At 45.7% G+C, this 25,034-nt stretch overlaps 1 protein-coding gene across 10 annotated transcripts in view; it reads right to left on the bottom strand.

Annotated features, from left to right (window-relative positions):
• Positions 1-367, bottom strand: part of LOC139052545 (uncharacterized) — a 107,890-nt gene extending 107,523 nt beyond the window's left edge. For all 10 annotated transcript variants that reach the window (XM_070529655.1, XM_070529657.1, XM_070529661.1 and 7 more), the window contains exon 1: positions 41-367. The gene's annotated coding sequence lies outside the window, so the exon portion shown is untranslated. The remainder of the gene's footprint in view (positions 1-40) is intronic.
• Between the last annotated feature and the right edge of the window lie 24,667 nt (positions 368-25,034).

Here is a 25,034-nt window from a genome sequence, read left to right on the forward strand (position 1 = left end):
TTTTCGACACAACAAAGATTTCAAGCTCATTCGAACTTACCGTGCAATCCTTTGACAAAGGAGCCGTGCAGTCCACACCGCTGGTTGCACCTTACCGCAGCGAAAAACCCTGTTATGAAAGTTGCCGCCGGGACACAACCGCTCCGTCTCGCAAATCCGAAACCACGACCAACGCCTCCTATAGCTATATGCCTGGAACGTCGCTCTCTTTTCCATAGGGAGCTCTCTGCCGAGTTTTGCGACCATGCGCCGCAGGACGGCGCGCGCCACCATACCGGTCCCCATGGCAACCACTGCCGCCGCCGCCGAAAGCTCACGACGCGCCAGCCACTTGGCTGCCGACGTCGCTCCCGGCTGGCTCCCGGTAGCCGCGCCACCGGCGTGTTTACAAGGGCTGGCCGCAAGAGGCGCTCGCCACCGTACCAAAAGGAGGAGAGTACAGTCGAGGGCAGGGCAGCGCGTTTGCGGCTCACGTTCCAGGCATTGTATATTATAGGAGGCGTTGCCACGACAGAAATTGGGCCTGTGTGCGACTGGCGGTGTTCTTCCGCGCCGCGGTGTCGTCGGGCGTCGTCGCGCAAGTTCCGAGCAAGAAGTTAGTTCTATGGAAGCTTTAATGCTGCATTACCGAAACGGATATAGGATGAGCCTTCTTGCAATCGCAGACGATAACGGTACTCACCACATTAGTTGCAATACACATAACTATTTATCATGCCCCCAAATACGATTCCGTTGTGAAACGTGTTCGGAGCCGTTGAAGCCCGAACTACGGCGTTCGCGCGGCTGCGGTCCCGTAAATTTTCCTGTAATTTGACGTTTTTTTTTTTTAACAGTGCAGGACCAGTTCAATGCAACTCTGAAAAACAAGGCGTTCGCACACGAAAACCATCGTGAGTTCGCACTCACCTCGTTCTTACTTTCAGGCTATCAAAGGCTACTTGTTCTCCTAGCTAGATTAGGGCACAGTAATCTCACTTAAGTACTTTTGCAGTTCCTCAGGAGAAGCACGCACGACACTTGGCGCTTTTTGAATCCTCGGCCTCGAAAAAAGGACCATTACTGGAATTACTATTGCCATTCGAAAGCCTTCAATGGTTTTGAATTCTAATCCCGTTCTCGTCAAAGAACAATCATGACTATAGACGGACTCAAAGTCAATTGTTCTCCAGCATTAACAACAAGAATTTTAAAAAGTACGGGCTACACCTGCAGGTTGATTCTGCGAACCTGGTTGACTGATGTGAATTAATCGTCTGCTTGACGTTCAGTTGATCAAGCTCTGGACGACCAGAACTTCACGAGCAATAATTATTGCTCATGGAGCTCTGGAGCTCTGTCCAGCCATCAGAGAACTTCCTAAAGGAACACTTAAGGCAACACTTTGTCTACTGAATTGTTTTTAAGGCCTCATTTGCATTTCTTCTTTGTTTAGGGGCGGAGGGGATGTTGGTTGTTAGTACAGAAAGGGCGCTATAACGTAAAACTATGCCTAATTTTTCCATTCCAATTCTGTAATCAGCTCTCCGCGATTGGTCAAAAGCTTTTTTGGACCACCCCCACTTCACCTGTCTGTCACGCGACGTCACGAAAACCGCGATGGCTCCCCGTCTAATATGACGTGTACACAGTGATTATGCATGATTTGACCGAACAAAAGAAAAATAGTTATTTCTAATTCAATGCCTTTTCGCCATTAGCCCTCGGGGTTTGGTAAAAAGATTTCGGGCTGGGGGGCATGCAATTTACCTGCCTTGCACGCGATGTCACAAAACCGCGAAAGCTCACCGCGTCAACGTGACGTGTATGCGTTGAAGATGCATTAATATGCCGAACAAAACTTAACTTTCTTCTAAATAGCCGCAGGCTGCCCCGTTCCGAGAGGAATAAAAGATGGCTGTCGCCGATCGCTCAGCTAGCTCAGGCACGGGCTACTCGCACCTGCGGCAGAACATGGATTTATTTGCGTACAGTAAAACTTTTTGCGTGGCCGTGTAACGTTTTCGAGAACTTTCGGCACGTTTACGACCTCGTTCTGCCAACTCTGCTTTGCTGAGGGTCCGTTTTAGCGTCATTCTTAAGCTTCCGTTGCATGCCGCCGCGATTGTTGACGAACCACCGCAAGCTAAGTAATAGAAAGCGGACCAATCGCAGACACCTGCACCACCCTCTTCATCCAGTTATTGATTTTCAGTGCAGTGGCTCGGCCCCATCAAATCCCTCTCCACTTGAGCGTGGTCCTCGCCTCTTGTCAGCCAATTAGATAAGAGAAGCCGCTCAGTGTAGCCAATGTTATCCGTTCTTTAAAGCAAACTAAGTGACCTCCGAGTATGAACGAGGAGAGCGTTTGGTCGGTCTGTTCACACAAACCTGAGCGTCAGCGCCCGATGCTTGCGTCGGCGGTTATGCAAATTTGACGCCAGAAGATTGGAATAAAGCATATTGGAATAGTTTTATGTTAGAGGGCCCAAAAGGACCAAGAAATGTCTTGTTCGTTGAAGTTCGCGCTCGATGAGCGGCACCGGTTGTTTACTGTGGCGCAGACACGTACCCAGGGGGGGGCCCGGGGGGGCCCGGGCCCCCCCCGAAATCAAGTGGCATACCCCCCTCCCCACCCACGCCACCACTCATCACACATTCCTAAAGCGCCGCCAGATTAATGTTGAGACTTGGCAGCTGTTCATCGGTCAGCCTTATGCTGCCTTTTTCACTCCTTTTAGATGGCGGTAGTTATCGGCATCTCTTGTAATGTGAAGGACAGTTTTCTCATAGATTCCGCACCCGCGCGATTAACTCGAGATGCGTTCAGTTGTCACCATCTATTCCACCGTCACGCGCATAGCTCTTGCTTTTGTTAGTTCAACCTTCTTTGTTTAGGCTGATCCTGGGACCAGGAGAGGGATGCGGCTGTTACTTAGCTGGTCTGTATACCCTCATGGAACGAGTTGCGGCCGGACAAAACGCCAATTGCGTTTAAGTTTTCCCTGTGCTTCATTATTTCCTTGAGTTACGGCTCGCCGCGACGCTGGTAGATGCCCGGAACCATATACACGTGATATGGGTTAGATAAGGTGGGAAATAAAATAATGTGAAAGAGCGTCCATCATGAAACCCTGCAATAATCCTTAAACCCATTAGCAAGATGACTGTCGCCCGTTAGCTCGTCTGTTTTTCCCTAATTGTATAGCACTTTTCGTGCAAATTTGGCAACTGGAAACAAAAATCGCAAAGAGTTGAGAAATTAAGCGATCTACTAAGGGAGAGAGCCAACGCAATAACCAAAAATGTTGACTGTTGTTTATGAGAATATTTATGGATCAACATCTTTTTATTTAAAAAGGAAGTAGAGGAAACGCCGCCGGAAGTGGAGAATAATTACTTGCTTTGAATGACGCTTCTACAGTTATCGGTCGAACCACCTCACGTAGCCACTTCTCTGCTGTGCTTATGTGAGTGTTTTTCTAACCTTTCTCGGTGAGCGCAGTACGTCTAGAATCGCAGAGTCCTGCGCTCTACGCGGTTGTATGGGAGTGGCGGCCGCACAGCGTTACGCAATTCGCGGAACTGTCAAAACTGATCAACAAGGCGAAAATAACTGCTATTCGAAACTATAACATGAGAAAGACTGAAGAAGCCGTAAAAAATGAACGCAGCCTGAAATCAGTAAAAAAGAAACCTGGAATAGGACAAACCATGATGTATGCACTAAAAGATAAGAAGGATAATATCATCAGCAATCTCGAAGATATAGTAAAAGCAGCGGAAAAATTCTAAGCTGACCTGTATACAGTACCCAGAGGAGTCACGATACCTCACTTAGAAACAGTAATGAACAGGATACAGAAACTCTCCTATAACTAGCGATGAGGTCAGAAGGGCCCTGCAAGACATGAAACGATGAAGAGTGGGAGGAGAAGGTGGAATAACAGTCCATTTAATCGAAGATGGAGGAGACATAATGCTTGGAAAACTGGCGACTCTTTATACGAAGTGTATATCGACTGCAAGGGTCATAGAAAACTGGAAGAATGCAGACATTATACTAATCCACAAAAAAGGAGACGTTAAAGAATTGAAACATTATAGGACCATTAGCTTGCTCCCAGTATTATATAAGATATTTGCCAAAATAATCACCAATAGAATGAGGGCAACGCTGGATTTTGTCAACCAAGGGAACAGGCTGGCTTCAGGAAGAGATACCTTACAATGGATCACATCCATGTCATCAATCAGGTTATCGCGAAATCTGCAGAGTACAATAAGCCTCTCTATGTGGCTTATAGAGATTACGAAAATGCATTTGATTCAGTAGAGACACCAGCAGTCTAGAGGCACTACGTAATTAAGGACTACAGAACGCTTACGTAAAAATCTTGAAAAATATTGCTGCGTGTGGTATTTGTTTGTGTAAATGAGGTACGTGGGCGCCATCACTCCAGAAAAGAGAAGGAAGAACGAACTGGGCTCGCGCTGTGAATCTAAACGGTCAGCGCTGCAACCATTGTTGTAAATATAATCTGTAAATAGTTTCTCGTCTTACTGACTCGTCCTTCGCGTAAGAATATATACAGAGGTTCTACAGCTACCTTAATTCTACACAAGAAAAGCAGGGAGATACCTATAGAGAAATGGGTCAAACAGGGAGACACAATTTCTCCAAAGCTATTCACTGCGTGCTTATAAGAATTCAAGCTATTAAACTGGGAAGGCTTAGGAGTAAATATCGACGGCAAATATCTCAGCAACCTTCGGTTTGCCGATGACATTGTTCTATTCAACAACAATGCAGATGAGTTACAACAAATGATTGGAGACCTTAACAGAGAGAGTGTAAGAGTGGGGTTGAATATTAATATGCAGAAGATGACGATAATGATAAATTGCCGGGCAAAGGAACAAGAGATCAGGATCGCCAGTCGGCCACTAGAGACTGTGAAGGAGTACGTTTACCTAGGTCAATTAATCACAGGGAACCCTGATCATGAGAAGGAAATTTACAGAAGAATAAAAATAGGTTGGATCGCATACGGCAGACATTGCCAGCTCCCGACTGGAAGCTTACCATAATTATTGAAAAGTAAGGTGTGCAATCAGTGCATTTTGCCAGTGCATATGGGGCAGAGACTTGAGAGCGAGTTAAGGACCACGCAAGGAGCGATCGAACGAAGATTTAGTAAAGCAATGAAGGGGGCTAGTTGGTGAACGTTCATGGTTATATTGCGCTCAGTTTAACACAGACGATATTAAGAAAGGACAGGACGTGGACGGGTGTAGCGCAAACTACCAACTGTTTAATAATGTTAAATAACGCGCTTATATACAAGGAGATATGGCGCGAGGAGGGGGGGGGGGTACAAAACATATGACAAGTTCACGGAATGTGATAATAGTTCGGGTCAGGCATACATGGTTCACTGGCACCCGTTCGCCCTGGCAAACTCAACCTCAGCTTTGATAAGCGCGATGGACGGAGTGCTTACGCACATTTCTTTTTCTTTTGCTATCGCAAGCGCCTCCCATATTTCTCGCTCCGTTTTCGTTTTTGACGTGCCAATGACTGTGGCGCTTTCTAGAAGCGGAGAGCATTTGCATTGTTTGCAATGTGCCGCCAGGTTGCTGGGTGCTGTCAGGAGCTGGCACGTGTATTTGTGCTCCCGTAACCTATCATTTAGACAGCGTCCAGTTTGCCCGATGTATACTTTCCCGCAATCTAGTGGGATTTGGTAAACAACAGAAGTTGCACATTCCACATACTTTGTCACGTGCTTAGTTTGACAGATCGTAGCACTAGTGTTTGCCTCTTTGGATCCTGCATTCACCCTCTTGCACATGCCTTTTAGTTTTTGTGGAGCGGAGAACAGAACTTGAACGTCATGGCGTTGGGCTGTCTTTTTTATCCTATGTGACAAGCCATGAATGTAAGGCAACACCACGCGTTTTTTCAATTTTTCTTTTTCCTGTGTTTTCTGCCTTTTCCTGCTGGTTCTGATTTCGGGCAACAAGTTTTCACAGATTTGCACCACCATGCTGTTTGGGTACCCGCTGTTTCGTAAGCGGCTTACTTGCAAATAAATGCTCTCCCTCACCGCATGGCGGCATGATTTTTCAATTGCTTGACTGATGCAAGCCTTGGCGATGCCTCTTTTTATGATTTTAGAATGGCATGAGTCATACCTCAGGATTTCTTTTTCTCCTCTAGTTTTGTAGCACCAGCAGATATGGGAGCCTCTGAGCCTAATATTTATGTCAAGGTACTGCAAACGACCTTCGGTAGGAGTCTCGTACGTGAACTCTAAACCTTCATGCGCTTTTTTGAACATGCTGATGACAGTTTCAACGCTAAATGGATCGGTTTGGTCTTCTTTCATGCACACCAAATAATCGTCTACATATATATGGGAGGATATATATGGAAATATGGGAGGCGCTTGCGATAGCAAAAGAAAAAGAAATGTGCGTAAGCACTCCGTCCATCGCGCTTATCAAAGCTGAGGTTGAGTTTGCCAGGGCGAACGGGTGCCAGTGAACCATGTATGCCTGACCCGAACTATTATCACATTCCGTGAACTTGTCATATCTTTTGTACCCCCCCCCCCCCTCCTCGCGCCATATCTCCTTGTATATAAGCGCGTTATTTAACATTATTAAACAGTTGGTAGTTTGCGCTACACCCGTCCACGTCCTGTCCTTTCTTAATATCGTCTGTGTTAAACTGAGCGCAATATAACCATGAACGTTCACCAACTAGCCCCCTTCATTGCTTTACTAAATGTCATTTCGAGTACATCGGGCTTCTACATCCCTAACCTTCCTCCGCTTCCTCGTACTTTATATTTCGTCGACAACATTGCGAAGGCCAGGCACAGAACTCGCACCCTCACGTACGCCCTGAACAACGGTCTGTCTTCACCTGTGTTGGCTGGTCTACTCGGAAACGTCGCCCCTACCGAAAGAACGGCAAGACGCCTCTGCAAGATACTTCGAGCGGAAACGTGGCGACAGATTCGTCTCTTCCGAGACCACATTGCGGCCATATGCGAGGAAACAATGGACTCAGCGGCTTCAAAAGCAATGATCAGGTATTTCTACAACTTGGCAGAGTTGCATGCCGAAACCTTGTGGAAAGGTTCATTCAAGAGCCTTCCTAGAAGAGAGAAGCGTAAGCCTGAAGGAGGCGGTGCTGTCAACCTATCCGGTAGAAAGATTCCCGATTATGTGCAACAGACCCTAAATAAGGGACCAAAATACGCAATTGAACCTCCAGTAACCGCAGTACAGTTCCTGGCCATGGTAAGCTCAGTCGCGGAAAGAACCCCTGAGCCAGAAAAAGTGACTTGCATCCAAGAAATTTTGACGGGAGTGTCGAAAAAGAACCTAGTAGGAAAACCCAGGCCTGCAGGAACAAGCGGAGTGACTAGGTACCTCAAAAAAGAAAATCTGAAACTGCTCCTCTCGGACAAAACAGGCGTGTTTGTCCTGATGAACGCTCCTGAATACGAAAAATCTGCCCAAGAAGCGATCCGTAAGAATTTCGCAAAATGCGACATTACGTACAAAGCAATTGCAAAACTGAAAAATGAAGCAGGCAAAACATGTGAAAGCATGGGCTTGACAAGATTGGCAAGGCGCGTGAAAGAAAGCAAAGAAATCACTCTGAAGCCATTTTTCACGGCAAAAACCCACAAAGAGGGAATCCCTTTTAGGACGATTGTTGAAGACCGCGGAACCTGGCAAAGATGCATCGCGGACTACCTTCAGGCCTGCTTGAATTCCTTACCTTTGGACGATCCGTTCTTGATCCGCAACTCGGACGAAGTTATTGCAACACTGAAGAGTAGCCCGCCGACGTCTTGTTTTTCAATAGACGTGAAGGACTTGTTTTACAGTGTCCCGAGGCCTGCGGTGGTGCAAGCAGTAGAAGAAGCCATCGACACGTTGGGCTACACCAAATTTCAGGATGTGTGCAAGTGCACTATTTCAAGTTTTGTGAACTTGTTAAAACTATCTACATGGTGCGTTTATCGAATATGGTGACAGTGTGTATGAGCAGAAGGATGGCATCGCCATTGGTTCTTGTATAGCTCCCGTGCTTTCCGACTTGTTTTTGAGTGTGGGAGACAGAAAACTTGCCACCTTGTTTGAAGAAACTAACATAACTACCTGCTTCAGATATGTAGACGATTATTTGGTGTGCATGGAAGAAGACCAAACCGATCCATTTAGCGTTGAAACTGCCATCAGCATGTTCAAAAAAGCGCATGAAGGTTTAGAGTTCACGTACGAGACTCCTACCGAAGGTCGTTTGCAGTACCTTGACATAAATATTAGGCTCAGAGGCTCCCATATCTGCTGGTGCTACAAAACTAGAGGAGAAAAAGAAATCCTGAGGTATGACTCATGCCATTCTAAAATCATAAAAAGAGGCATCGCCAAGGCTTGCATCAGTCAAGCAATTGAAAAATCATGCCGCCATGCGGTGAGGGAGAGCATTGATTTGCAAGTAAGCCGCTTACGAAACAGCGGGTACCCAAACAGCATGGTGGTGCAAATCTGTGAAAACTTGTTGCCCGAAATCAGAACCAGCAGGAAAAGGCAGAAAACACAGGAAAAAGAAAAAATTGAAAAAACGCGTGGTGTTGCCTTACATTCATGGCTTGTCACATAGGATAAAAAAGACAGCCCAACGCCATGACGTTCAAGTTCTGTTCTCCGCTCCACAAAAACTAAAAGGCATGTGCAAGAGGGTGAATGCAGGATCCAAAGAGGCAAACACTAGTGCTACGATCTGTCAAACTAAGCACGTGACAAAGTATGTGGAATGTGCAACTTCTGTTGTTTACCAAATCCCACTAGATTGCGGGAAAGTATACATCGGGCAAACTGGACGCTGTCTAAATGATAGGTTACGGGAGCACAAATACACGTGCCAGCTCCTGACAGCACCCAGCAACCTGGCGGCACATTGCAAACAATGCAAATGCTCTCCGCTTCTAGAAAGCGCCACAGTCATTGGCACGTCAAAAACGAAAACGGAGCGAGAAATATGGGAGGCGCTTGCGATAGCAAAAGAAAAAGAAATGTGCGTAAGCACTCCGTCCATCGCGCTTATCAAAGCTGAGGTTGAGTTTGCCAGGGCGAACGGGTGCCAGTGAACCATGTATGCCTGACCCGAACTATTATCACATTCCGTGAACTTGTCATATCTTTTGTACCCCCCCCCCTCCTCGCGCCATATCTCCTTGTATATAAGCGCGTTATTTAACATTATTAAACAGTTGGTAGTTTGCGCTACACCCGTCCACGTCCTGTCCTTTCTTAATATCGTCTGTGTTAAACTGAGCGCAATATAACCATGAACGAAGATTGCTAGGCATAACGTTAAGAGAGAAAGAGAGTGGTTTGGATCAGAGAGCGAACGGGTATAGACGATATTCTAATTGACATCAAGAGGAAAAAATGTAGCTGGGCAGGTCATGTAATGCGCCGGTTAGATAACCGTTGGACCATTAGGGTTACAGAATGGGTACCAAGAGAAGGAAAACGCAATCGAGGGCGACAAAACACTAAGTGGAGCGATGAAATTAGGAAATTCGCGGGCGCTAGTTGGAATCGGTTGGCGCAGGTCAGGGGTAAATGGAGATCGCAGGGAGAGGCCTTCGTCCTGCAGTGGACATAAAACATGATGATGATGACGATGGTGGTAGTGGCGGCGGTGGTGGTGGTGGTGATGATGATGATGATGATGATGATGATGATGATGATGATGATGGTGGAGGTGGTGGGCCCCCCCCGAAAAAAAATCCTGGGTACGTGCCTGCTGTGGCGCCACGTATTTCAAGGTATACTCGCATATTCTAACCAGTTGTGATCAGAAAAAGTTATAAAAATTGATTATCCTGTGTGTTTTGTTCTTTGCTTTTGTTTCGATAAGCAAATAACTATTCTGAAACAGACGTCCAAATTTTGTATCACGAGAAGCTATGGGAGGAAACTGTTTCGTTTCTGCGTTTTTTTTTTTTTCACTCCGTAACGCCGACTTTCCTGGCATTTCATTAGTGTAATTTCTCGGCAACACCTAGCAGAAGACTGCCTTCCAGGGTTTGCTTTAGGACATGTCACCATAGGTCAGGCTCGCTTTCCGCCAAACCAGCCGTGGGCGACTATAACTATAGGTGTCGCCAGAATGTAAGGTTCCACATTGTATCGCATTTGTGCGGCGTGAGCTCGAACCGCCGCGAAGCGTAGCAAATTAGGACTGTCGGCATCGCCATTGTGCAAGTACTACACGGCACGTGGTGTCGTGAAGCACCTTTGGTCATATTTACCTGGTGTAGATGAACAGCGCATGGCGCTGTGTAGTGGAGCAACTAAGGCGGTACCGCGCGGAAGTTCTACAGTTTTTTTTTCTTACTTCGAAGAGTTAAAAAAAACACAAAAGTTAGTTAAAATGAAGTCGCTACAAACTAATTATGTGCCAGGTTGACATTCTTTGCAAGTAAAGGTTGCAAACTATACGGCACATGTTTATGTAGGAAAGGCGGAGGAAAAAAAGCCTAGTTCCGTGTTGCAGCATTTCAATACCGTCGCACAAACCGAAATAATTGGCTTCGAATCGTCGTTCACGTAAAATGGAGCCGGGTTGTACGGCGTCATGAAGCTGCCCGTCTCGCCCCTGCTGCTGCTGAAGTGAGCGTGCGTCCCATCGGGAGGTGCGCACTGCGCCAGTCGTAACCAAATCGCGGAAGGGGGCGGTGCTTCGTTTCGGGCCACCCGGCTCCGCCGCATGAGGCAGCCGCGCCTTCGTAAGCGGCTGAATTCGAGGAATGATTCGAGGCCAAGTATTTCAGCCTGCGTGGCCGTTCTCGAACGTTAAAACACGGAACTAGACTTTTGCGAAGATTCCCTTCAACTTTCCAATGTGATTATGTGCCGCAGAGTTTGTAGTACGAGCAATGAATGCAGTTCGGTTAGTTAGTGAACGGGTTGCTTTCGATTTTCTCGTGGATGGTGTCTGTCTGGGCACATAATTAATGTATAGTCACGTTATTCGAGTAACTTCTGCGGATCTATTTTGAGTGTTCGAACTAAAGAAAAAATGCACTCTATAGCGCAATGAATGATTCGGTGTAGCCGTATCAAGTACGGGCCACATTTCCACAAAGCGAAACGCAACAAAGCCCGTGACCCGTGCATTAGGGCAAAAATTAATCCGGGGTCCCTCGCCACGGCATGCCTCATAATCAAATCGTGGTTTTCGCACGTAAAAACCCCAGAATTCGATTTGGTCTGTCCGTGGGTGACTGGCCCCTTCGGGATAGGTATATGAGAGGCTGCTCATAAAGTTCTCTCGCCATAGTGAACTTGGTAGTGAACGGAACGTTTTCGTTGGTCGGTTGACAGTGCTGTGTGGAACATGGCCCAGCGTGTGCTAGGTAGTGTTTATGCGGCATCGCTAACCTGCCTTTTGTGCCGTACAGATTGCTGGAGCTTGTACTACCCGCCTCTTTTCCATAATGCGGGATCATCTTTTCGCGTTTAATAAGTGTATATAAAAGGTGATGTAGCCGGTGTTGTGATTTTTGAAAATTTTTGGACGACTAGATCAACCTAAGGTCATCATCACCACAACTAGCATAGTATAGTCCAGGGTAAGGTGGAACACTGTCTGGCGAGGGGTGTACATTTTCTTCTTGACAGCAAACAAACGCTCGCCAAAGTTTGAAGAAGAAAAAAAACGGAGTTCATGACGTTGCGAGTCCCCTACTGGTCTCTTGTTCGCACAAAACCGACACAAGTTGGGCAGTGCCTTATGTACGTAGTAGATGGCGCAGCGACCTGGTGTAGATTTCTGGCAGATTTCCACGTGTCCTGATTTAGTGCGAGAGGAGCGGACTGGCAAAGCTTTGGCTACCTTCGCGCGGCCTTCAAAAACTTTCCTCCGTTACGTAAACGACTGTCTCTGCGTGATCCACAAGTCAGAAGTGCAACCGTTTCTGGACCACCTGAAGTGTATTGAACAGTCTATCATATTCACGGTTGAAGAAGAAAGCAACGGACGGATTGCCTTCCTCGACGTCCTTGTACAACGATCTTCCGAAGGCTGCTCTACAAGTGTATATAGAAACATCTTGAAGGGGCAGCGCAAGAAGACGAAGACAGAAGGCAGGAACACACAGGACAGCGCTGAACTCACAACTAACTTTATTCGAAGGCATACATACACTTATGTACACAACCCATAGCCACGTGCTCTACCATTCATGGCGTCATAATCAGTGCGCGGGCAAAAAACACGCAAAACCATTTATTCTAATGCTACGCTACGAAGCGGCTTAAAAATTCAAATTCACTATCATGCAAATGTATCGATGGCATGCTTACACAACGCGACCCTTTTTTTCTGATATAGAAGGCCTCAATAATCTCAAGGGTCGCGTTGTGTAAGCATGCCATCGATAAATTTGCATGATAGTGAATTTGAATTTTTAAGCCGCTTCGTAGCGTAGCATTAGATTAAATGGTTTTGCGTGTTTTTTGCCTGCGCACTGATTATGACGCCATGAATGGTAGAGCACGTGGCTATGGGTTGTGTACATAAGTGTATGTATGCCTTCGAATAAAGTTAGTTGTGAGTTCAGCGCTGTCCTGTGTGTTCCTGCCTTCTGTCTTCGTCTTCTTGCGCTGCCCCTTCAAGATGTTCAACCAGTACCAAATCGCCCGAATGTCGATCCTTCTACTGTATATAGAAACATAATTGTGTTTGGTGTTACCCTGACGAACATAAGGAACGAGACGCGAACGTACGTTGCGTAAGTTGGAGCTACGAAGCGCAATACAATCATGAACGTCCACCAACTAGCCCAGTGCATTGCTTTACTAAATGTATATAGGAAGCCCACACATTCGGGCAAGTACCTCAGCTTTGCCTCGATGCATGCCAAGGGGTACAAACGCTCTGTGGCGGCTTCTTTGTTCAGGAGTTGTCCCGTTTTTTGCCCAGAGGAGTCCGCACCGACGGCGGGAATTCACAAAAGAAAAAAAAATGATCTCGCTGGTAATGGCTACCCTCCCCATACTTCAACGTCAACAGGGACACCGCTCCACAGTGTCTCACAAAAGTAAACCGACTCATCATATGAAAACTGCACCTATTCTCTATGCTCCCGGCATAAGTGAAACGCTGGCAAGAATTTTCAAGAATCATGACATACAAGTCGCACACGTGCCATCATACAAATTGCGAAGCCAGCTCGTACGCGTGGAAGACCCATTTGAACGTGAACGTCACCCTGCAGTGATATATACGATACCTCGTGAAGACTGCCGCGCATCGTACATCGGAGAAACAGGCAACTTCAGACGACGCATCAAGCAGCACCAAAATGACGTAGCTATAAGGGACACACTTAACGCGCTAGCTGAGCATCGCCTTAAGACGGGTCAGAACATTGACTGGAATTATGCGACTGTCGCCCACACGGAAAAATCACTATCATCCCTCCTTCTTTTAGAATCATTAATCCAATTGACGCCTCTCACACTAAATCGGGCAGGTGGAAATCTACCCGAAATATACTCCAGATCGCTGCGCCAGCTACTAGGCATATAAGGCACGGCCCAACTTGTCTCGCTTTTATATGAACAAGAGACGCGTAGGGGACTCGAAACGTCATAAATTCCGTATTCTTCCTTTTTTCTCAAACTTTGGCGAGTGTTTGTTTGTTGTCAAGAAGAAAACTAGCATAGTCAGTGCTGTCACCGAGTAGTCAGGTGGATGTACACTGGCACAAACTAGCGGTCGCATATGGGTTGGGCAGAACAGTTCCTCTCTCTATTGAAACATTTACAGCACCACAAGCGCCATGGTCACTGTTCCGTTTCATATAATACGCAGGCACCGCGATGCAACCAGAACTCTAAAAAGAACAAACAACACATATCTACACGGAATATACAAAGCGGGCGCTGGCTCCTCTAATTCAACGCCTCGCATCCTGTATTGCGTCTTTGCGCGTTTTTATTAGCTTGGGAGTAAACGTATAGCCATGCATGTACTTGCAAGTATTGTCACAAAGAGCAGTTCGCCGACGCTGGTACTATGAGTTCTCAAGCCTGCTACTTGACTTGTGCATGCCCTCTTTGCATGACACGGAGACTCGTGCTTGACAAACTTCTCAAAAACCGCGCGCGAGCTCATTGACTGTTCTGGGTTACTAGCATCGTTGCAGTTTCGGGTTCCGTCATTCAAAACCAACAGGTTCCCACTATCTTGCCTCATCACGCAGCTGCAGCAATTGTACAATACCAGTTCATCTGACATCGATATATTCAGTTGAGTGCGTCTGTACAGCTCGGCACACCATACTTTCAGCGGTTGAATTTCTTAATGTGCTTACACAAAATAATGCTCTGTACCTTTATTATATTATGTTTATGCTGGCAATGCAATAAAGTACTATATAAAGGGTGCTTCAGATGCTGGCCAACACTGAAATAAAGAATAGTGTCCATCTACTCTGCAAATACAATTAATTCCGAAGTAACTCGAAGACAAGCGTGTTTTTGTTTTTTTATTCTTTTTACAGGCGTATATTACCACAAATGTACTCCTTCATTTATAATTGTAGTTCAACCTGAGAAGGACGTAATAGCCGATGAAAAAGCATTAATGCAGGTGGCACCTCATAGCCTCCAGCATTCAACGTTAAGGCACACATCACCAATGATTTTCAGAATTGGCTACTTACTTGAAAAAAATGTATGTGAGAACCACCATGAACAGGCCTAAGCCTGACACGGCTACTCCGATTAAGGGCAGGTAGCTGAGAATAGCATCGTGCACATTTCTTCCGCTCCTGCTTTTGTGGTATTTCTGCAAACATGTAGTAAATATCAGCAGTCTTCCTGATAAAAAAAAACTACAGATGTAACAGTACAATACGTTTGTGGCAGACTTAGGCAGGGACAAAATAATGAAGCACGTTTTTGAGAAACCGGTTGATAGTTCAATAGATCAAGAGAGCTCCGCTGTTAAATAGATTGTACATTATTGGAAACATCACTTTCTTACTTCAAATCAATATTCGCAGCACCTACATAGGCACTAGTAGGGTGCATTTATTTTTGATAGAGCCACTAATTATAGTCGTTACACTATTTTGTGATATCCACGTTTTGTTATCCAGGTATCAAAACTATTCCACTTTTGTGCTAGGTACTGATTTTGGGACATATGCCTTTATTTGAATACGTCGATGGGGGGAGGCAGTGAATTGTTCGAAGTGTCATAAAGCTCTGTAGAAGTAGAATGATATTAATTGCACTGTGAATTCATGTCCCTGATTCCGGCATTTACTCAAAAAAGTTCAGCGGCTCTTGTGAAGATATAAACTAGATACTAATTGTACTGAAGAAAGCACGACCACGACATTGCGGTTGCTACTCACAAATAGCACCGCGAAGCTAGTCAAGTGTGTGCAATTGCACAGGTGGTATCCGTGCGCATTCCCAAGGTACTCGCATCCGTCGCCAGACCACGAACCAAATCGCTCGTTTTCGTTGACATCCCAGAATACGCATTCAATTTCATCGGGAACGATGTCCTGGAAAGGAGAAATCCAAGAGTTATGTTTAGATAAACCTTGGCTCTCTGGGGTAGTCGTGCAGAATAAAACACGTCTTATATATTAAAAAAAAAGGGAACGTGCGAAGGGGTTTTCTAAAAACTATATCAAGGCTGAGATGCCATTGAGGCTTTGATTCGTTTAACTCAATCATCGCCGACAGCTTCTGTCAAGCGTTAGGATTCCAATGTGGTTGGACGAACCGGAGTGTCCAGTGGGCAGCATAATGTGTGCGTGTGCACGCACTGCCATGGAATTCAACGCGCTTTAAGTAGCCGAGCACCCGATACGGCGCAAACGGCTACACCACGTGTCCGTCGAACCGAATAATGTTTCAGAACATGCATGATATCCCACATATATGCTCGCTACACTCTAACACTACCACCCACTGAATCCCTCATCGGTTCACGCAAGCACGCACATAGTTTCTCGACGCTGTTAACTACGCAAATTTCTTAGTTTTTTTTATGTAGGAGGGACGGTTTAGCACTGGAAGTAGTATATCCGTTACCTCGCACAAGTAACGACGACGTAGTGGCTGCAACGCTCGACGTAAGTCGGGGTGATCGTTAGTTTGAATGAGGCTATGGCTGATGCGTTATCTTTTCCTACCTTAGGGTCGTGCCGGGTCTCAAAAGCGCTGCAACAAATACGATCGGCCCATTTCCTAATCCGTAACTCTACGATTCGTAGTAAGATAAGTACTTATGTTGTTCCAGACATTAACATTCACAAGTTACCATTTTCTTCCTATACAAGGGTGATAGCAGCGCAGCGGGCCTTTTAGAAAGGGAACTTTTTACCTTGTTAAGAACGGCCAGCTGCAGTGCAAGTTTTACCGGCTAGTTGCGACAGTGGCCGCAACATTCCTGGAGCGCCGCCGCCAACCATTAGCGACTGCGCGACTAAGTCGAATTTGTGTCGGGAGCAATACGCGCGTCCTCCACTCTCCATCGCTTCAGCTAGGATGCGTTTGACGAAGCAGGATTTGTGCTGAAACCGCCACCGTTGCGCTCTAGCATCGTCGCCGTTGTGACTGAATGAGTTCGGTGGGCCAACTATTGTTACCGAACCCACCATCGCGGACGTGATCTGCTATGAGTGGGGGAGTTACCGCGGGAACGTCGTCGGAGACCTCATCCCACGCACCCACCAAGACGCAAGACAATTGCTACCCGGGCGCACTGCAAGGGTCCGCTCCGAGTTCTACGAAATTCGTGTGATGTCGATTTCGGACCGAGAACCTGTGTGTGTGTATGTGTGTGTGCGTGTAAACCGTCCCGCGGAGAGGCAGCGTGTTTACGTTGACTGCACGAACGTTTCCGCCACCTTGGAATCGGGGGAGGACCGAGTGTTTATAAGCGGCTGTTGTGCGGATGCTCGCTACACTTTCTTACGCAGTCATGTTAGACGGAGACACTCTCTCAAGCAGTCGTGTTAGACTGATGAACTGCATGTAAATACTGTAAATAAACCCATATTCCTCGTTTTCGATGAGAAGCAGTCCTTCCCTTCATCAACGTCCTCAGCGTGGATAAGTTGGACGACGGCATGGGCCAGCTACCTACTAATTCATGCCGGACTCCAATCTTGACAACGGGTTACGAGCGATGGGATTGAGCCCCCAATCATGACAACCCCTAGAAAACCGGTTATTCTCAATTACAAAATTCCTCCCTTGCATCCCTTTCCTTAAAGCCGCGATTTCATCGGCAATTTGATGACGCCATTCCACACTTCACAGACACAATTTCTTTTTTCTCAGCAGTGAACTTCCATTGGAAAAGGGATAACAATTCGTCTGCACATCTGAAAAGCCACCTATTGGCCCCTTGTTTTGGGAGGTTTTAATGAAGCAATAGAGTAGGCAAAGTGTAGTTTCCGCTTAGATAAAGAAAGAAAACCAATGTATAAATATTATGAGCGTTTCTGAATACTAGGTTTTGCTCTCGTGATGATCCAAGAGGGTGAGAAACACCGCACAGATTGCAATTGCGCTTCTGCATACTGCAGAGAAAAACGATCCTAAAACTTTCGTAGCGAATGGCCAGCGACCCACTGCTGATTTAAGGAATGCCATCAAAACACCAATACCATTATATTTATGCCATATGATTCCATAGTACCGCGCAATTCGGAAAGATAACCAGAGAAGTGTGAGAAGCAGGCAAAGTGTTTATTAGTTGCTAAGCGAAGAAATGAGCACTTTTTTGGAACAGCTTTCTAGTTTAGGGAATGCTCCTGGCAGAATATCATTCAATAGTATTCTGGCAGAATATCACGGATGTGCGCATCCATGGACGACAAAATGCTAGAGTTTGAAGATATTTCTTGAACTACGGGCGTACAAGTGAACAATCAAGGAGGTTCAGATTCGATCTGCGCGGAAAAATGCAAGTACCTGCTTTGTCAAAAAAAATATATTAAAACATGATGGCTACAATAGTAGCGCACTAACTGTTTAGAAGTGTTTTTTGCACTGGAAATGGTAAACTTTCTCGCCTGATTCCAATGTCTTGGTCTCGCGGTCTCATGAATTCTGAAAAAGGACAGCAGTCGAAAACAGCAGCAGGGATTTTTCGCCTCTAAAGAAGAACGTTCCATAGTATTTCGGGACTCACACGCGACACAAATATCTGGTAAGTGATTTGACGCTTTCCTCCCTCCTGGAAGGCAAACTAGTCATTATAGAATTTTCGTATAAGGCCGTATCTCTCATTATTGTGAAAAGGCAAGGTCTCTCATTGACAACACGCACAAGACTATTAGTAGAATATGAGCTTTGCGGGAGACGTTCTTTCTTCTTTTCGTCAGTTTGAACATTTTGCGCTTTCTTTTCAAACTGAGGCTACACCAAAGCATGAGTTGTTTTCTATTTGTTCTAAGGTGGTCTTTAAGTATGTCGTCACCGTTGATCTTTATCTATATCGCACTTATGTGTATCCCTAGAGCACATCTATAATGACCAACGCACGCCTAGTGCCGACCCATCTGCGCCAGAAAATATAGTCTGCCATTATAATGGAGAAAGGGTAGCACGAGAAGAACACTTACACACGTCTGCCGAAAGTAGAAGCTGAATCTGGCATCAGGCACGTACCCAGGATTTTTTTTCGCGGGGAGGGGGCAACCCAAGGTAACTTCTATGCAGATGAGGAGGGGGGGGGGTAATTTACGACTACAAATGTGAATAACATCCCCCCTTCGCCATAAAAACGCGTAAACCCACAAAAGAAAAATGAAATAAGGTGTATTTTACAGGGACGCCTGTGCGATACCCCTCTTCTTTACTTGTCAAACAGGGAACTACGTCAATTGGACTTGCGCAAGAAAGAAGCGCAGGAAGTACACTGCCAAGGGGCTTTATTCTGGACATTCCGCCATTTTCTTCGATGCGTGACGTAGACGCGACTAAAATAAAATGGCGCTGACGGCCCCATTTCGCTTTCGTAACGTGACGCCAACTTGACGTTTTGCCTAAGAAACTGAAATGAAGGCACCGAAAGTAAAGTTCTCGGTAAAGCAAGACAGTTTTCCTCCACAGTAAAAATAAAGCGGCTAGCTCAAAGCGCATGATTATTCCGTCGAAAACGCTTCTCGCTTCCGTCTGCTGCGTACAAGCCGTCGTCTGCTTCATTAGCTAGGATGCGTGTCCCCGGGAAATAGAATGAGTCAGCGTATGTTGGCGCCAACGCTCTTGTTTCCTTTCTTGAGACAACATACGCGACCTACCAGTGGTGATCCGCGCACGTTCTAGGCAACGTTATCGCTATCTAGTGAAACGCAAGTGACTTAGCCCGACTCGGCTGGCTGAGAAACGGCCGATATCACCGATAGCGTTGCGTGCGCCAGAAATATCCGCTAGCGTGACGCAAGCGCCGGCGCTGCCACCTCTTGTTCACTTCGCTTGTTACTCGCACCGTGGGAGGAAACTTCAAGGCGCTGCCTTAGTACATTTATTTTAATAAATTAAAGAGACGCCGTTATCATAACTTTCGATTGCGCGAAAAGGCATTATTCTTGATTACAATACAAACGCAGTAGTGAAAGGTGGACAACGTTGCAGAAAGTTTGCCATGTTCAACCAATATTATTTTGTATAAACGCGTTATTTTGAAAAACACCCGCCGTGGTTGCTCAGTGGCTATGGTGTTAGGCTGCTGAGCACGAGGTCGCGGGATTGAATCCCGGCCACGGCGGCCGCATTTCGATGGGGGCGAAAACACCCGTGTACTTAGATTTAGGTGCACGTTAAAGAACCCCAGGTAGTCGAAATTTCCGGAGCCCTCCACTACGGCGTGCCTCATAATCAGAAACTGGTTTTGGCACGTAAAACCCCATAATTTAATTTTTTTTTATTTTGAAAAATGATGGCCCAAAACACAAATGCCAACACTACCCGAGAGCGATGCAAATGCTATGAACATGCGTTATGAACAAAAGATTTTCATGGCGCCAAACGACAGGGAAAATGTGGCGATACATTTCTCTCGGCTGCCATTGCATATGGCTGCTCATTAACATAATTCGCGCGGCTCGTCGCAGCAAAATTTATGGCGGGAAATCTAAGCAATGGCGGCCCAGCGCAACGTGACACAACGTCAAATTGGCGTTTACGAAACGGCCCTTCCTGTGACGCTCCTCACGAGATATTCCTTCAGCCAATCAGCAAGCTGGCATGGCGCATATCTTGGATCGCCACCACATATTCGCGCAATTGCAACTGCATTGCACTGGCTTCTGCACGCTACCGCTCACATTCTTTTTGAAGCGCTAACATCACAATATATCTGCCAAGGACCAAAAAAATGTATTAGTCCATAAAATTTGCAACTCCACGTCACGTTTCGTCATCTTGATGAAAACGCGAAATTGCATTTGGCAAAACTTCCGTTTCCCGGCACAAATTTCTAGGCACGTGAGCTCTTCACAGCCAATCAGAGAGTCAGCATGGCGGATAATGGCGGCCGTGCAGCCGCCATGCGTGTCGAGAATAGCGCCTAAGAACAAAAAGCCAAAGTGTAAAATAAAGATTACTTAGTAGAATACAACTTAAAAAAAAACAGCAGTTGGCAACCAAGGCACACAAACCGTGCGGAGTTGTATTACTTCGCCAGCCAATCACAGAAGCAAACAAAATCGTTGTCATGCGGCCTTTTCGAAATGGCGTCGTACTTGATAGCCCCGGAGCGTCTGCTATTCTGGAAGAGTCTTTTATCGGCGGATGCAATGAGGTGTGCAACAGACACGGACAAAGTGTATGGAGTCTGAGCATTTAGCTCTTCAAAAGTCTGCGCTGCCGTTCCTTTCACTGCTGAACCCGTTTTACTCATGAAACTTCACTGCCAACTGAAGTCAAACTTGACAATAATAGTTGCAGCAAAGGAAGCAGTTCAATAAAGAATAGGCTTTGGCCATTCCACTCTATAGGCAAGGCAATAGATATTAAATTACGCGCCAATAATTTCATTTTTTTGTGGTTACCGCTTTATTTGGGCAAAATGAAAAGTTTGAAGTACGATTTATTTGCAGCCTCGCGGAGGAACAGTGGCTCGCGGTTATGAGGGCGTGAGTGGGGCTTCCCTGCAGACTTCATTCCTATCCGACTATTGGAGCGTTTATTTAATTAGCTCTGGAAAAATTATAGAGAAATATATATTTGGGGAACAATCGCAGTTCTTTTGGATCCCTCGTTTATGCTCTATGAAGTGAAGTGCCACAACCGACTCGTATCGTTATTTGGAAAGTTACCTGACGATGCGTGGTTGCCAGTCCCGTGCAACCGCGTAGGGCACAGGACGGTGCGATTCTAGAGGTACTACGCCCATCGCGGAAGGTCAGAAAAATACCTACATAAGAACAGCAGAGAAGTGGCTACTTTAGGCGGCTCGAATGATAATTGTAGAAGTGCCATTCAGAACACACAGAAGTGTTCTCCACTTCCTTTTTCTGTTCTACTTCCTTTTTAAATAAAAAGATGTTGATCCATAAATGTTTTTATAAACTATGGTTAAATGTGTTAATTTTAGCTTTCCCTTCCTGTTTGGCTGTTGCTTTGGCTGTCTCCCTCAGTAGATCGCCTCATTTCTGAACTCCTTGCGACTCTTGTTTCCAGTTTGCAATTTTGCACGAAAAGAGCTCGACAATTAGGGAAAAGCCAGACGACTTAACGGGTAGCAGTCATATTGCCTATGAGTTTAAGGGTCATTGCAAGGTTTGATGATGGACGCGCTGTCTGGTATTATTTTATTGTCCACCTTGGCTAACCCATATTGCAGGTATATGGTTCCGAGAATCTGTCAGCGCCGTGGCGAGCCGTTACTGTAGGAAATTATGAAGCAAAAGGAAAAGTTAAACGTAATTGGCGTTTTCTCTGGCCGCAACTCGTTTCACGTGTATACAGACAAGCTGACCACGAACCGAATCCCTTTCCTGGTGCCTGGATAAGCATAAACAAAGAATGTCGAACTAACGAAGAAACAGCGACGCACTTGACCGTCTAAAAGACGGTTACAACTGAATGCACCTCGAGTGAATCGCACGGGCACCAAATCGATGAGGAAACAGGCCTTCAGACCCCAGGAGATGTCGATAACAACCGCCATCCAAAAGGAGTGAAAAAGGCAGCAAAATGTTGATCACCGAATAGCTATCAAGTTTCAACATTGATTTGGCAGCGCTTTACAAATGTGTGGGAGAAGTGGTGGCATAGACGGAGAGGAGGGGGGGGGGGCGGTATGCGTCTTAACTTCGGGGGGGGGGGACCCGGGCCCCCCTTGGGTACGTGCTTGTCTGGCATCGCTGCTGGTCGAATGTGCCGCGCCGTCATCCGTGTCGTATTTGACCTGGAGCGGCAATGTTGAGCAAAATTGATAAGGAACTTTCACAAATCAGTATTTCTCTTTATTCACTTTAAGGCACATGTTAAATGTTCGTAGGCCGAGCCCGCGTCTCCGTCGTTTACTACGACCTCAGATTCGTTGTCCCTTGGCGCCATCTCCTGGAACAGCGCGCTGTCCCGGATCAAGGCAATGGCGAGGCGCGGCGCGGACGCGCTCGGAGAGCACGAAAGCCGCGTCGGTGCCCGTGGTCAGGCTTTGCGGCTCGCTGAAGCTGTATGTCGAATTGTCTCGCAGGTGGATGGCGATGCCTCGAGCAGCTTCTGCGCTGCCCACCTTGCCCAGTGCCACGGAACCACTGATGACAACGGTGACCGAGGAGAGCCCTGCAGAGGCATCCTCTATGGCTGCGAGGATTCTGCGATACGCGAGCGATGGGCGAGAAGGACCCGGTCAGAACGTTATCCGTGGCTTTGGAGTGAGGAAGCAGGCCTATGGTATTGGTGCACTTGAGTGTCATGATCCACAAGAAACACTTCGAGCATTCGATACCTTTTTGAAGACGTCAGTACTTCTTGTGTGTGCGCAGCAAATCCGAAGGCGTAATCGCTTGCGTCAAGTCGTACAAATATCACGCTTCACACGTACGTAAACGATGTTCCACGCATCAAGCACGAACACTTACGGGACCATGTAGGATAGTAACTTACGCACAGGCTTTCGTTGAACGCAAGCTCGGCGTAATTTCTTTTCCGAGAAGAGTCCTGAGTAAAATAATTTACTTTAATTTCTGGCCATCTAGCGTCATGGTATTTAATCATTTTGAAACCTATTTTTCACGTGTCGTTATCTTAAGGCGTTCATAAAATAATAAAAACTAGAATGCACATCGAGCACAAATGTATGTTTCAAGCTTAAGTCGACAATATATCAAAACGATCAGATGGAGGGCATCTCCTCCAATTCTTCAATAGAGCGAAAAGAAAAATGCACATAAAACAAGCGCCCGATGCCGTTTGTTTCAGTTGAAGTGTATTCTCGCTACTTACAGCTTCAATTATCTCTTTTGCTCCTACCCAAGGAAAAGTTCTACTAAATACCGGATATTTATATCTGGATAACCCCGCTGCCTTCTCCTTTCTTTCGCTGTACTAAGACATTCTTGCTAATTTTGAGGAAATTTTTTGCGACAAAGAAAATGCAAGTTAGAAAATGCAACGAGAAAATTAGGGGTAAGTGATGAAACAACCTTCCTATGTTCCGCTATTCTTTCATACAAATTAATTTTTCTTGGTTTTACGGAGTGTCATTCATATCCGAGCGATATGGATGTTTTTTATCTGCACAGTGCGGCTTCTTCTCGCTATTTTTACGTTTCACTAAAGTATCAAACGGAAAATGTTGACCTCATGAGCTACATGTACATTCAAACACGTACAACGCATAAATAGTCTTTTTGAACAGGCGCAGAAGTTTTATTAACATTGGTTGCTTTAAAATAAAGAAAAACGATTTAGTGATTCATCAGAGCATACCTTTCACTTAAGCCCCAAGTTTCTACAATAATGAAAATTAGACGATAAACATTTTGAATGTATGCGGCAGCATGAAACAGTGATATAATGACATGGCAGCTGTTGAAATTATTCCCTATCATCAGCAGCATGACGCATGCCTCATTCATTGTTCTTTCAAATTTCAGATAAGCCTTTGTCTATGTGTGGGTGTTGTTTTCTCTGTCTGTTTGTGTGTGCCATATGTGAGAGATATGGACGATATGGCGTTCGTTCATTCGTGCGTGTGTGTTTAAGAGAGCTCTAGAGAGAGCGTATGTGCCTAAAATTTGAAAAGAACATATGCCCCCGTTAGGCAGAACCTTAAGAGATTTGAGGAACTGTCAAGGTGTCGAAATTAAAGCTAGCCCCGACCTCAATCTTCCTCTCAATCAAGACTTTTGCTTTATAGCTGAGTAAAGACTGTGATACACCGGAAGGCGTGCTATTAGGTTATTTACTTGTTTCGCGTGATGACTCAATTCTTATAATGAAGTGCAATGACACATAATGTTATTTAATTATTTATTTATGTATTTATTTATTTATTTATTTTAGTTCGAATACATTGAAATAAATAGCTTTAAGTATTAGTACAAGTTGACATATCTGGTAGATTACCTGAAGTAGACATTACATGCACTCAAGCCGCAATGTTGAGCAAAATTGATAAGGAACTTTCACTAATCAATATTTCTCTTTATTCACTTTAAGACACATGTTAAATTTGCGAAATTGAAATATACTTAGCAAAAATCTAAGGGATAGCCCCCCATCTCAAAATGTCTTTCCCAAAATCCTGTTGTATAGGACATACACTGGCGTTCCACTTAAAAGTTTGCGAAAAGCCTCGCTCCAGAAGTTCAGGGCGATATTACCTGTGACACCAATGCATTTTTAGCAGATTTTGGTGAAGAATATCTTGAAATATAGACAGTTTCGCCATTTTCGTTTAGTACAATCGACTTCAGTATTACGCGGTTTCATTTCTGCAACGTGGCATAGGCCCTAAT

This window comes from Dermacentor albipictus, unplaced genomic scaffold (assembly GCF_038994185.2).
Source record: "Dermacentor albipictus isolate Rhodes 1998 colony unplaced genomic scaffold, USDA_Dalb.pri_finalv2 scaffold_26, whole genome shotgun sequence".
NCBI lineage: Eukaryota > Metazoa > Arthropoda > Arachnida > Ixodida > Ixodidae > Dermacentor > Dermacentor albipictus.